Genomic DNA, 13,842 nt, shown 5'->3' with positions numbered 1-13,842 from the left:
CTGTCATGCAAGCTTAGAGGAAAAGCTTGTTTAAACTTGGTGTGCCTGGGGAAAATCTGCTATCCTCATCATCGGAGCATATCCTCAAACAGGGCAATGACCTGTTTGATCTAGAAGGACATATACAATCAGTAGTTCCTGTGCTTTCAGTGAGATCTTTAATCTCCTTTCAGACCACCTGGCAAGCAGAGGTGTCAACCTGCAGATCTACTCAAGCAGCAGATAAACTGAAACACAGATACTCCTGTTAAAGTCATATTGCAGGTGTTGACTGGATGTTCTCAGAGCTCATCTCAAAGATTGGTTCTCATTTCAAAAGCAGTACTGAAATGGGACTTCAAATTTACCAGTTCACGAGCAGCTTTGTTTTGGTTTACTTTCCTGCCAAATGTGATCTGTGTGATTTTAAACGTGTGTATTTGTGAATAGCTTGTGAAGTGAGAAATCCTGTGAGGTTAAAGGATGAGTCTCCATTCTGCTGGAGCCTCTACAGATTTGTGCGTGTGTGTGTGAGTTCAGAAACTGTCACCTGCAGACGTGGTCACTGGAACTGGGAGCGCTTCACCACCAGGAGGCAACGCGGGGCTGCTGGGCAGGGGAGCAAGGAGGGAACAAGCTTCAAAAAGTGTGATTTACTTCTCTTAATGCTCTGGTAAAGCTGTTAGTCACACTGTAAGATTAACTGATAAAATGAGGTGATCACAGTGCCTCTGTTGTAAAAATGTGTATATACACACACACACACATATGACTAAACAGGTTGTCTTTGATGATGTATCAGTGGGAACTGAAACAGCAGAACTGTTTGACAGCTGATACCATCTTTAACCTTTGGCAATTGCTGATTATAATTAGCCACTGGTTCAGGTACAAATAAGCAAGTCCAAGGGGCAGAACGGTGCTCCTCACAAGCCTGTAAACTGTGTAACCTAGAGCTAAAGTGCAGTGGCTACAGGAGGGGGTTCAGACAGTTCAGTAACAAGAATTTTAAAGCCTCCCTTCCAAGCCATTGAAAGCAAAGAAAAAGCTGATGCACGTCAGGGATAATTTTTGTTTGTGATGAAGTAAGAAAGTCCTGCACACTGGCCTTTAATTAATCTTTTAAATAATTGAAAGAACAAGCAACCTCCCCCCCCCCGCACACACACCACAAGAAACAACCCAACCCCCCTGCCCAGACAAGCGGACAGATAGGTCTGGGTAGAAGAAACTAAGTATGGTTGTTTATTTCCAAGTTAGAAAGGTGGGTATATGTCTGAATTATGTTTTGTTTCTCAGTTACAGTGGCATTAAAACTTCAAATGGGGATGCTCCGAAGCCCTGGGAGCCAGCCCGGCCCGCCGCAGCCGCAGCTCTTCTGGTGCCCCGCGGGCGCGCCCGCCTCGCCCTTCGGCGCTGACTCGGAGCAGCCGCAGGAGCTGGTTGTTTTCAGCTGCGAGAAGCGGGTCACCCCGTGCTGAGGCCGTGCGGGCAGCCCCGGGGGTACTTAAAGGTAAGCAGCGGCTGGGACCTCTTGTTCGGTGAGATCTGCCCTGTGCTCTGCTCAGCTAAGTAGTTGTGGGGCTTGCGACCGGAGACCAGCAGGACTTGAGGAGTCTCCTAAACGCGGGGATTCTTACACGGCTCTAAGGTCGACGCTAGGAAGTTACAGTTCTGGGCTGCAATGCCAGGAGGAAAAGATGCGGGATGTAGAGGTGAGCGAGGCTGAGCGCTGGGCTGGAGGGGGCTGCTCGGGGGCTGCGGGGTAAGAGCACCCTGAGCTACCCCTGGTTCTGTGCTCGCTGAGCCTGCGGGGGCCGTGCGGGCTGCACCGCCCCAGGATGCTCTCCCGGGGGAGCTTTTCTGGAGGAGCTGCACCTGCAGGCTCTGAGGTCCTGAGTTTCCAGCCAGGCACTGATCTCTGTGTGTCTTCTGCTGCTTTTAGTAATAGTGTCTTTCTGCTTCTTCAACGGTGCACGGTGACTGCTGGGTTGCTTTCGGAGGCTCTTGCAATAGCTGCCTCCTGTGGCAAAACGAGGTGAGGAACGATGAGCCTGCTCTGAACTCTGCTGTGGGTGTGTTGTAGTTCAACATTTAGCAACGCTAACATTACATGGTTGGATGTTAGATTTAACATGTTTGTGTTCTGGTTTAAAATGGATCACCCTGCTGAGTAGGTCATCTCTGTAACTCCCAATAAACTCAGTAGAGGTGAAGGTGAAAAGCCTGTGCTTCTTCTATTGTGCTGCTGAGCTGCTGATTGAAAGTAAATGTGGGAACTTTAATTCTATGCCTAAAGGTATTTCTGGGACAATTTGAGCCTTATTTCAGTGGGGTGACTCTGAGCTGTGGGTGCACTGGCAAGGTCTAGGCTCCTGGGGCTCAGAAGCTCACAAGAACTCATTTTTATCCCTGGAGTGAATTCCACTCCAATTCCATGAACCCGGAGTCCAATCTGACATATCTGAAAAGTTTACAGACTGATGTTTATAACAGCATTTCCCTACCTGGGGAATATTTTTTGGAGGTTGCCATTAGTTTGGCCAAGCCTGGTGTTCACTGGGGCCCTACCCCTGGGAGGGTGACTCTGTGTGAGCTGGTGCCACTAGCCCCCTTCCAAGAGGTTTGTTGAGGCAAAGGTGCTCAGAGGAAAGGCCAGGGTTCCACCAGCCCTGCTGGGACAGCTGGCTGGGCTGCAGCCTGGCAATGAGGTGTGCCAGTTGGTGGTGTAGGTAGAACAGGGGATTTTTGTGTTGGTATCTACATAAGGCAAGAGGGGACTGATGGAGGACAGAGCTTTTGCTTCCTGGGTTTCCCCGTGACTGATGTTTTCTCTTGTTTTGGAAACTGCTGTGTGTTTCAGACTTGGCTGTATGTTTCTGCTGGTTTGTGTCAGAACAAAGCTGGTTTCAGTGACACTTCCATTGCTGAATGAATGTTGCAAGCTATTCCAAAACAGTTTTATTCCAGAAAAACATCTCATAGAATATCAGACTGCTGTGCTAAAAGTCAAGGAGTCTGGTGCTTTCATACAGATCAAATTACAATAAATCTGAATTTATTTAATCTATGTCTTACTCCCATTTCTTGTCTCCCAGCTGCTGTTGGCATAACCCTTAAAACAAGCTCCTGGCCTTTGGTGTAGGACCAGCCTCTGGTGCCGTGGGGCTTCTTGGGCTGGGGCAGGAGGTGCCACAGGCTCCCCAGGATGCCTGGTGTGAGCAGGGATCCCTTAGTGAGAAGTCAGGCTCCAGGATTTGGGATCCTTTGTCTTGGGCCCAGCGTAATCTGGTTTCATTTATTAGTTTTCTATTAGGGATGTGGAATAGAGACAGCATTTGGAAGTGGCTCAACAGCCACTAAAATAAATGTTCTTTTCTGTTTATTCCTTGGCTTGCACTCAGAAATTAAATGATGATGCATTAAGAATCTAAAACTTTGTCTGTCTTCCTAAGTTTTTAATTGAATACAGTTCAAAACCAAAAGCATGACTTCCTTTCTTTGTTGCACTAGGAAAAAATACTGACTCGAAGGAGCTGGCCACATGTGTGGGAGGCACAGAGTGTGGCTTCCCGGGGCTCCAGGGCTGTGCAGGGCACCTCCAACAGCAGCACATGGATGGTGTGTGGCAGGGACCCAGGCCCTGTGTCTCCTGGTGGCCTCTCCCTGCTGTTTCCCAAGCAAAGGAAGGGATGGGAAGTGGCTGTTTTGTCCGGCCCATAAGGAGGTGGCTGTAGGTAGAGACATCACCTCTGCTCAGATAACCTGTGTCTTGGCTCAGGAGCTGGCTTTGAAGGGCTGACACAAGGACCTGAGAGGAAAACCCATGGAGATGTTGATGCCTCTCTTGGGTGAAACTGCAGTGGATTATGAGCACTGGCTGAGAGCTGTCTGCTAGAAGCTAGTGGCTCTCCAGTAAAGGCTGCTAAATGTTCTTTTTCCACAACAGTAAGCTTAATACTGTGATTTTTATAGAAAGAAAATTGTTGAATCAAGCTGAAAGGAGCCTGCCCCTAGCTCTTTCAGCAGTTCTTAGCCCACGTGCCCAACAGCTCTGCCTAGAAACCTGAGCCATGTTTTTCTTATTTCTGCAACAACCTTTTCCTCTCATTTTCATGCTCTTCAGCATTTTTCTTGGTATGCAAAGAAAATGCCTTTTTCCCCCAATGCTGTCTTAGGGCTAATGGTACTTGGATAATAAATGTAGATGAATTATTTCCAAAGCAATCTTAGCTCTGTAACATGATATAACATGGGCTTGTCTTGTAGTTATAAGCAGGAAACCTGTTGCCATCAACTGGTCTTCATCAAAAGGCCCAGATGCTGCTGCTTTGTCCTGCTGAGCTGTTCCTCTGGCAGCCCAGAGCCAGTGTTAATTTCTGAAATGAAACAGTCATCCCTGGCTGAAGTTTAAACGATTTCTAGAATATTTATAAAATCCTGCTTATGTTCAAAGCACTTGAAAAAAACCCAAATCTGTAAATACCAGATCTACTTCAAGTAAATATTACATTTAGTCGCAGAAGATTTTGATCATAATTTGCAAACATTTTGCACATTTTTCCTTTGCTTCATAAAGGAGAATAAAGACACCAGTTACACATTGGAAACGGGGTATGTGGTTTTAAAGCAGCTTCACTTCACTACTCCTCTCTTGCCTGTGCTTCTGTGTGTTGGCACCCAGGGCTGTGCAGGGAGCAGTGCCCAGTGACACTTGGATTTGTCTCCTTCAGCAGAGACCATGTCCCCTAGAGCAGCTGAGGAAGGAAAGTCACCTACGCTGTGTTGGCAGCTGAGGAGAATGGATTCACCCCAGACTGTACCTGGCCAAAGTCATCACTTTTCCAGCATTTGAACTAAAGCAGGCTTTCCTTTTCTTGGAAAACACTTTCAAAATTCTGTTGTCACTAGAAGGAAAGAATGAAAAAAGAGGAAAACTTGGCTTTTTTTAAAAGGCTCTGTTCATTTCTGAATCCTTCCAAAATCCCCTCCTGGAAAAAAATTTTTCTGACAGAGGGATTAGCCAAGACCAGACAGTCACTGTCTGAAAGCACTTAGCTGTTAATTCACATGCTCTTGGCTTCTAGCTCGTTTATCTACTGTGTGTTCAGCACATCACCTTTGGCTTTGGTGTGGATGTGTTTACAGGGTGAGGTCCAAAGTAACTTCACTAGGATATTAGTTGTGAGAGCAAAATTGGGCACCTTGGGCAAAGCTGTGGACTTCTGTGTCCCATTCATCCTCTGGCAGAATTGCAAATAACATTGACAGAAGACCCAAATTGGAATGCAGCCCCAGAGCAGAATCAAGCTCTGGGAGTTTGTTTAGCTGGGAGCTGCAGTGCTGGGGTTTGGCTTTGGGTGCTGGGGCAGAAGGAGCACCCTGGGGCTGGCAGAGCCCTGAGGGGCTGCAGCAGCTTCCTTTTCAGGTGAAAACTGAAGACAATGTTCAGAAAGCTTGAAAAAGAAGTCAAATGCAGGGAGATGTTAGTTGGGAGAGGAGGTTAAATGGCTGTGGAACAGGCAGGGTCTTGCAGTGTCTGCAGTCACACGTGCACAGAAGCACTTCTGGCTCTCACAGCTTTTAGTTCTGCTTGGAGGTTTTTGAAGCTCATAAGATTATTTCACCTGGTGGTAGTAAAAATATTTTGACCCACAAAGGCTTTAACTGCTGCACTGAGGAAGGGCACCAACAGCATTTTGTTCACAAACAAAACTTGAATAATTATCTTCCAGAAATGCAAACCAAAAGTTAATAAACACTCCTGCAGGGGACTGAGTCCTTGGCAGCCTGTTTCCCAGCCCTGCAGGAGGCTGCTGCAGGGATTGGGCAGCGTGTCCCAACGCCCCGTGGAGAGCTGGAGCACAGTCCCCTCTGTGTCCTCGGGAATGCTGGGCTAGACCTGTGCTCTGGACACCTGTGGGTAAACTGGTCTTGCTGGTCAGAGGAGAAGAGGCAGCCCTGTGCCCCAGGACATGACCAGCTGCCCTCCCTGGGCAGCACTGCACGGGGGCAGCCCTGGCAGGAAGTTCAAGGGCACTTCTCGGTGCCTGCATTTCACTAGCCCCTCAAATGAGGTGGGATTCCACAGCAGATAAAGTTCTCATCTGACTTTTGACAGAACTCCACTGCCAGCATGTCAGCATGGCTCAATGTTTGATCAAAATATTGTGGTTAATTTGGATTTCATAACATAAACTGATTTCAAATTCATGTAGTATCTTGATAACTACTTCACTGAAAAATTATTACAAAACTGGCTTGGTTTAAAATAAAGCACCTGGAGTTGAGCACAATTGTTTGCTCAACCCAAAACTTCTTTTCTCACACAGATTGAAAATGGAGGGGAACTGCAATAATTCATGACTGACCAGTGTTTGTGCCAAGCTCTGATGCTCAGGTTGCCTCTGAGGGAGGCAGGAGGGATGCAGCCATTCCTGCACTGGCTGCTCTGACCCAAGAGATGCTCTGCTTGTTCTAGCCCTTCTCTGCTATAAAAAGAATAAGAAGCATCTGGCAGAGAGACCAAAGAGATAGAATCACTTCAATGCAGATGCATTGGAAAGTAGTGTTAAAAATATGGAGCTCATGTTTTCTTTGTTGTTGACACATATGACACTTTCCCTTCAGCTGAGCCTCTGCTCCACCAGACATCCTTCTGTGGATTTTCCCTTTCCCCTTGTAACTTTGACTCAAGTCTCCTAAAACAAAGTCAGTGCGAAGCTGCTTCTCTGCTCTTGCTGAAGACTCTTTCCTTCTGAATCCTTGTAGAAAATACCTGATTGGTTGAGTATGAGCTGGGTTTCATTTCTAGGTAGCAATAAGGAAGGATGAAGGACCAAATTCTGATCCAGTGATGACATAGGTGAACTCCCACTGGTTTCCAAGGATTTTGAACTGTCTGCAGAGGACTTAATTTTGCAAATCCAAGTGCCTCTGATAAACACATTTGGCTCCCTTTGTAGGCAAGAAAGGGAAAAGCATCCACAAGATGTTTCTGCTCAGTGGGTGCTGAGAAGCCTGGTGTGCTTTGTTCTAGGGAAGTGGCTGCTGCTCGCTGTGCTGGGTATATGTGCTGTGCTTCACAAATCTCAGCATCCATTTTGCAGGACGTATCGTGAGACTGATGCTGATCCATTGGTGCTAGAAATTAAACACAGGAAAAGATGAAGAAGGCCATGACTCCAAATGTTTGCTGCAGAAACTTCAGGCTAATCCTAAAAAAAAATTAAGATGTTCATGGGGGAAAAAAAGTATACAAAGTGACTTTGCTGTTTGTTTAATAAATCCCTGTGGAGAAGAGACAGTTCTGCAACAGGGAGGCTGGAGTGGGATGATTTATTGGCTCAGCTAAACAAGCACAGATGGAGCCCAGGTCAGTGCTGGCAGCTTCAAAGCCCCCGTGGTGGTGGGGCAGGGGGTCTGTGCCCGGCAAGCAAGCCCTGCATGCAGGGGCTGAGCCAGGAGCTTTTATGGAAGCATAAATGGGATTTTAAAAGCAACTTTTAGGGTCACTGGTATTTAAAATCATATAACTGTGGCTAGCAATAAAGTCATAAAGAGGTGAAAGAAGTTTTAATAGAGCGTAGAGACTGGGCATTTACAAAGGATCTGGCTCCAGGCCAGACGTGAGTTTTCACTGAGAATGGCACTTGTGTTTATGCCTAAAAGCCCCTCCTCTGCAGGAGGGACCCAAGTGTGCCATGCACATCTTGTAGGCTCTGCTCATGCTCAGGGTTTCTGCAGTTTGATTTCCATGGTCCCTCTGCAGTGCCTGGGGGTGGATGACACTTTTCAGCAGCTCAGCAGAGCTCCTGGGTTTCATGGGTTTACTCTTCGTTCCTGAGGTGGAAACAAATTCTGCTTTCCAAGCCTTCTCGTCTTACCCTGTGTATTGCTTGAGGAGGAGAGCACGTGTTTGTGCAGAGCTGAGCTCCAGAATAGCTGGTAAGGAGCTGCTTGGATGCAAAAAAATATCTGATTTAATCTGCAGCCACCAGAGTGGTGTCCTGAACTGGACATGCAAGTACAAAGGCTTTTACCCTGGGAGCTCCACAAACCTGTTCCTTCAAACAGTGCGTGGTCAGCAGCTCTGCAGAGGGCTGTGGGATGCTGAACAGAGGGAATGGTTTAGCTACATTTCCGTTCTGAACTGGCTGGACAAATGAATGTGGAGATTTTCACGGGCTTTCTGGATGCACACACTGTTCTTCATTATTTTTCGATTCACCAGTATTATGAGCTGTAGTTTTGTGTTAAACTGAAATACTGCACAGAAGCGTCAGTCAGCAGGGAGTTCAGGAATGCTGAACATAACAAACTTGTTAAGCCATTGCACTGAAGTCAGACTCCTCTCATTTAGGCCTCCTCCCCTCTACTTTCCTAGGCATCTAACACCGCTATTTTTTCTGTGGTTTCCAGCCTTTTCCCCCTGTTGTACATGCACTGTAAAGTGAGAGACAACTGCTCTGCTTTATTTGGGTATATCAGCAATGTGCTTTTCAAACACCTGATTACTGACTGTCTCCAAACTGCGCTTCATTCCAAGGGCTGCAAAGGGCGGGGGCATCTGCAGTGATGCTTGGGCAACTGGACTCAGCCGAAGGAAGGATTTCCACCCCTAACCCCCCTTTTTACACACCTCTGGAGCTCATTCTGGGAGTTACAGGAATGCAGCATGTGACTTGCACCAGTTGAAAACCCCACCTTGTGCTTTACGAAGGTACTGGTCTTGCCACTGGTTTCAAACCTGTCTAACTGGGGTTCTACAGAAACAGAAAGATGAGATGATGTAGGTGTTGATGGAGATCCTCTGTGCTAGTCTTGTGGGAAAGGTGGGACTTCTGTTTTCCTGCTGGAGTCCTTATTTTCCTGTTAAATCTTCAGCTGCACTCTGTGTGAGGTCCTTATTGTGTTCATTATTCCCATCAGAAGTGCTGCAGTTTCAGCTGGAATGGTGGCCAGGCAGCCTGTTCATTCCTCCAGTATCACACTTCGAGCTGGGGCAGCAATTGCCTCATGCAGGCAGCTCCTCAGCCAGCTTGAGGAATCATCACTTTACATGGCACTGAAAGCTGACCGTGCTGCTTTAGTTTGCAAGAAAAATGTGCTTTTTCTCTTGTCCACTGCACCCTTCTCTCTTCCCCCCATGGGTTTTGGGAATGCAAAACTACTGCATGAATGTCCTTCTCTCTGTTTAAGGGAGTTATTAACCTAGAGTTGCAGTGGACCAGCCACATGTTCTCAGTGGGTAACTGTGTCTCCCAGTGAGGAGTAACACGACAGGACTCCTGCCCATCTGGGCTTGGGAGCTGCTGCCTGGCTGAGCTCTCTGAGGAGCCATGAAACACTGCTATGAAAGTGACAGCTCTGACACTCCTGCCCTTAGGTCTGCGCTGTGGTGGTGGCTCTAGAGGCTGCTGTGCACACTGGCCATTAATTGCAGGCTGCTGTAATTAATGGCCACTTTGCTTCTGGAAGTGGCTGCCACCAAAGCACCCTGCAGCTCAGTGCTTCCACATGGGCTCTGTGAGCAGCTCTAGAATAAACTTGTCTGGGCAGCTAGAGCCAGAATTTGTGTTTCTGGCCAGAAGGAATTCAGTCTATGGAAAAAACAATAAGTTTCAGGTTGTGGCAGGGTTAGAGCAGGGATGACAGTAAAAATTTCTGCTTGTGGCAGGGTTAAAGAAGGGATGAAGTTTCTCAGGAACTCAGTTTCCACTTAAAACCAGACTGTGACCATTTTTATATTTGCCTCTTTGTGGCTTGAACTCCTCCTCAGGTTGATTTTTCTGGTTTGTTCCGTAGAAGCTAAATTCTCTGGAATGCATTTTAAAATTACCTTTTTTTTTCCTTGTATAAAGTTGCATTTTATTAGTTAAAGTGCAGACAGTATTTTTGTTTCAAAATGTGGTGAATTTTCTGTGTCACTCAAAACTACTCTATATTTAGACTCAATCCCCCTGGACATTAAGCCTGGCAGTTGTGTGTTGCTTGTTGGGATGAAGCTCCTCTTGCTGAGGGCCAGCTGTGGCACAGGGCTCACCCTGGGGACACTTCCCACTGACTCCTCTGAAAGAAGCCCCAGACCAACACCCTGAAGGCAGGTTTCCAAGGAGCTCTTTTTTCCCAGGACATAGTGAGCACCCAGGGCTGCTGTGCCCCCCGGGAAGGGGATGCTTCCCATCCAAAGTGCCCCTGGGTCCTGCTGCATCCCAGGGTGAGGGACACTGGGTTTGGTGGTGATGGCACTTCATGTCTTCCATGATAGTGTTATGAGGAGCTTGGCCAAGGACACTAGCCTGTCGTGAGCTGAGACATGAAAAGCTGATTGCTAATCACTGATTATTTAAAGACAAGGGTTGTGGATCTTTACTCTTTGACACCACTCACACTAGGAGACTCCTCCTGTGAAGGTTTTGTCCGTCCTTCTGGCCAGGCCTTTGCCAAATCCCAGCAGTCTTTTCAGGCCTGTTGATATTCCAAGCACTTTTCTCAGCTGTGTTAGTTCTTGGCACTGGCTATAGATTCACCTACAACATGTTTGATGTTTTTACACCTGAGGGACCTCTGGGATGCACTTTCCAAAACACTTGTGAGTGACTGGGCCTGGAGCCGTGAACAAGCGCTGGAGCCCCCACCTGTGCCAGGGAGCAAACCCTGCACACTCCTGTGCTCCTCCTCCAGTGGCCAGCAGAGCCCTGGAGCTCTTTAACATTTAGAGAAGGGATCTGAGAGTCATTTGCTTCTCTTGCACTGTTATTAGACTCAGAAATGTTTTGTTTTTTTTTTAAGGTTTCAGCAAATTGCAGTTGTAAATGGGTTTCTCTTCATGCCACCCAGTGGCAGGGGGCCTGATAGTGCTGTACCCAGCACCCTGAGCTGCAGGGACCTGGTTGCATTATTGTCCTTGCAAAAAGACATGGAAGTTGTTTCAGCTTTGGGGCGAGAACCTTGAGGCCTTTGCTGGCACTGGTGCAGAAGCTCTGCAGCAGCACTGGAGGCACTGGGGCTGTTGTAAAGCAAATGGCTGTAACCAACCTTCAGTTGCTAAACACTAACATTTGGTTATTGCGAATCCTTCTCCTTAATACTTGATGAAAGTATTTGAAATTGCAACATTGCTCAGAGTTATTTTGAGGCTAAACCCTGTGTGTGTTCACCCAGAACACTAACTTACTGACAATGAGCAGTTCCCATTGGAAACAGATGTTACTCAGACCAGAGTATGGTCTGAAGGTGCCATAGGGAGATCATCCTGGTTATCCCTTGGAAAAGGCAGGTTGGCTACAAATGGGCTGTCAAATTACAGTGTAGTGTGAATCTCTTCAAATTCCTTATGCTCAGTGAGCAGTAAAACAGGAATAAAGTAAGAACAAAACCCCTATTTTTAAGGATTTACAGAAGGAATATCTAAATGTCTTTATTTTTTTTAGACTTAAGGAAGATGTAATATTCCAGTTAACTGTTGCTTTGTAGTGAAAGTTCTTGTCGCTACACGGTTTCAATAGTTGCAGCTCTGAAAGGAATCAAATGTGAAAGGAGAGCTCTAAGGAATCCCAGTGTTTAGCCTGTGGGAAATTGTTGTCACTTTAAAATAAGAATGAAGAAGCAGCCATCACCTGTAACTCACCGTTTCCCTGGTCTCAGCAGGGGACGGCACTTCAGGGCAAACTGCAGCTCAGCAGCCCCCAGGGTCCTGCTGGCAGCGCCCGGGGCTGGAGCCCTTCACAACAGCTCTGCCTCCCCTCCTGCGCTTGCTGCACGATTCAGTGTGATGAGTGAGCATCAGCTGGTTTGTTCTGAATAACCGGCCAACATTTCCTGGTGGTTTTGGTTTATTCAAGCCTCTCTGGCCTGGACTTGGCTGAGATCTCCAGCCCTACCAGATGCTGGGAGATGACAGCAGCCTGGGCTGGCTGGGAGCAGGCAGCACGCAGAGCAGCAGATGGGGAGGAGAGAAGACCTGTGCCCAGACAGGAGTATTTCAGATCCTACTTTTAAATAAGTTTTCTGCTTCAGCTTAGCTGAAGGAATTATTCTGTTTGTAACAAATGGAGAGAATGAAACTAGAATGTTAGTGTGGGATTGGCTTTAAAAATGCATTTTTTTGGAAAATAGCATTTCACAGTCATCATCTTGGTGGAGACGTGAAGAAGAAGAATCTTTAGACTTGCCAGCGCCGTGGATGTGGTGTCTGTGGGACCCACAGAGGCTGCTGAAGGAAGGGGGTCAGGCTGACCCTGGGCTGCAGAACCAAACACTGGATCACAGACGTGCTGAATTGTTACCCTAGGTAATGTGAGCTGTGTTTTCAAATAGCTCTTTCTGTAGGTACTGTGTGTGATGCAGAGAGGTAAGTAAAGGAGCTGAAGGTCTCTTCCCTTGGCAGCATAGTTATATAGTGTCTTTATTTTTAAATCTGCTGGAGGAATAAATGGGAACTATTTCTGCTGCATGTTTCCCTGCTGCTCAGAGGTTTCCTGGTCTGTAGGTACAAACAAGCTGTAAACAGCTTCATACCATTTATTACTTCCTTGTCAATGAAATTCCTAATACCACTGTGTTTATTTTAATAATTATTAGACCAAATATAAATTATTATTTTCTGGTAGTCTTGTTCATTGTGGCTGTAGGTACTTAACAACATTAAAGATTCTCTCCTGCACATTGAAAAATCCCCCTCCTTGTCTTCCTTTTTTTCCTGATTTTGGAGGAAGGCAGCAACTTGTCCTGGAGCTGTGCAGCACTGGCTGCCTTCCACAGCTGGTTGGGGAGGTGCTGGGATGTTCCCGGTGGAGCTGGAGGGAAGCCCTGGCAGGACAGCCTGTCTCTGGCAGCTGGGGCCACCTGCAGTCCCTGCCAGGGATCAGCCCCGTGGGCTTCACAGCCCCTCTGACCCCCTGGGCCTGTGGGGGTCAGGGTGACCCTGAGTTTCCCTCTCTGAATTTGTAGGCTATAACTGCAGGAGAGAGCCTGCAGTCACCTGATGTGGCCTCGTGCACAGGGCAGGGTGAAAGAGCTGCCCAGATCAAGGGTCTTGCTGGGGATCTGTGGTAGGACGAGGGGTGATGGTTTTAAACTGAGAGAGGGGAGATTTAGGTTAGATATTAGGAAGGAATTATTCACTCTAAGGGTGGTGAGGAACTGGAATGGGTTGCCCAGGGAGGCTGTTGATGCCCCATCCCTGGAGGTTTTTAAGGCCAGGTTGGACCTGGTTTTGTGCAGCCTGGTCTAGTGGTTCCCTGCTCATGGCAGGGGGGTTGGAGTTTGATGATCTTTAGGGTCCCTTCCAACCTTGATGATTCTGTGATGATCTGGAGCAGCAGGACTCGGCCCGTGCACCCCAGAGCAAATGGGAACTCCAGATGCTTTTGTATACACTCTTCAAAAACATCTGTTTCTTTCCAAACATAGTGAAAGTAACTGAATTCCAGTTTTTGTGATGCTTTTTTCCTATCTGCTATTGAAACCAGATGCCAGTGCCTGTACCTAGACAGCCTTTGTTTGCTGCGTGTTCCAGTGTTGGATGGGAGAGCTGGCTGTGGCAGGTGGGGCGTTGCTGCCCGTCAAGGGGCATCTCCAGCCCCACACTGCTCTGCCCGTGTTTAGTGGACCAGTTAGTGGATGTTGATCAGAGGTTTTAAAGGATAGAAGAGGAAATATTTTTGCAGCTTACTCCAAGGTTATGGCTCGTCTCCCGGCAGGCAGCGACGGGCAGAGTTTGCTGCCTCCAGGGCTGTTTTCTGCCCTTCCCTCGGAGCCTCCGGGTGACAGTCGCAGCTGGGGGGACAGGACCGGCTTCGGGAGCCTGGACCCAGCGGTGTTGATGGACCGGGAGCTTCTGCAGTGCTGTGCTGCCTC

Source organism: Apus apus, chromosome 8, assembly GCF_020740795.1.
Source record: "Apus apus isolate bApuApu2 chromosome 8, bApuApu2.pri.cur, whole genome shotgun sequence".
Lineage (NCBI taxonomy): Eukaryota > Metazoa > Chordata > Aves > Apodiformes > Apodidae > Apus > Apus apus.
Note: the sequence above shows the minus strand (reverse complement) of the source record.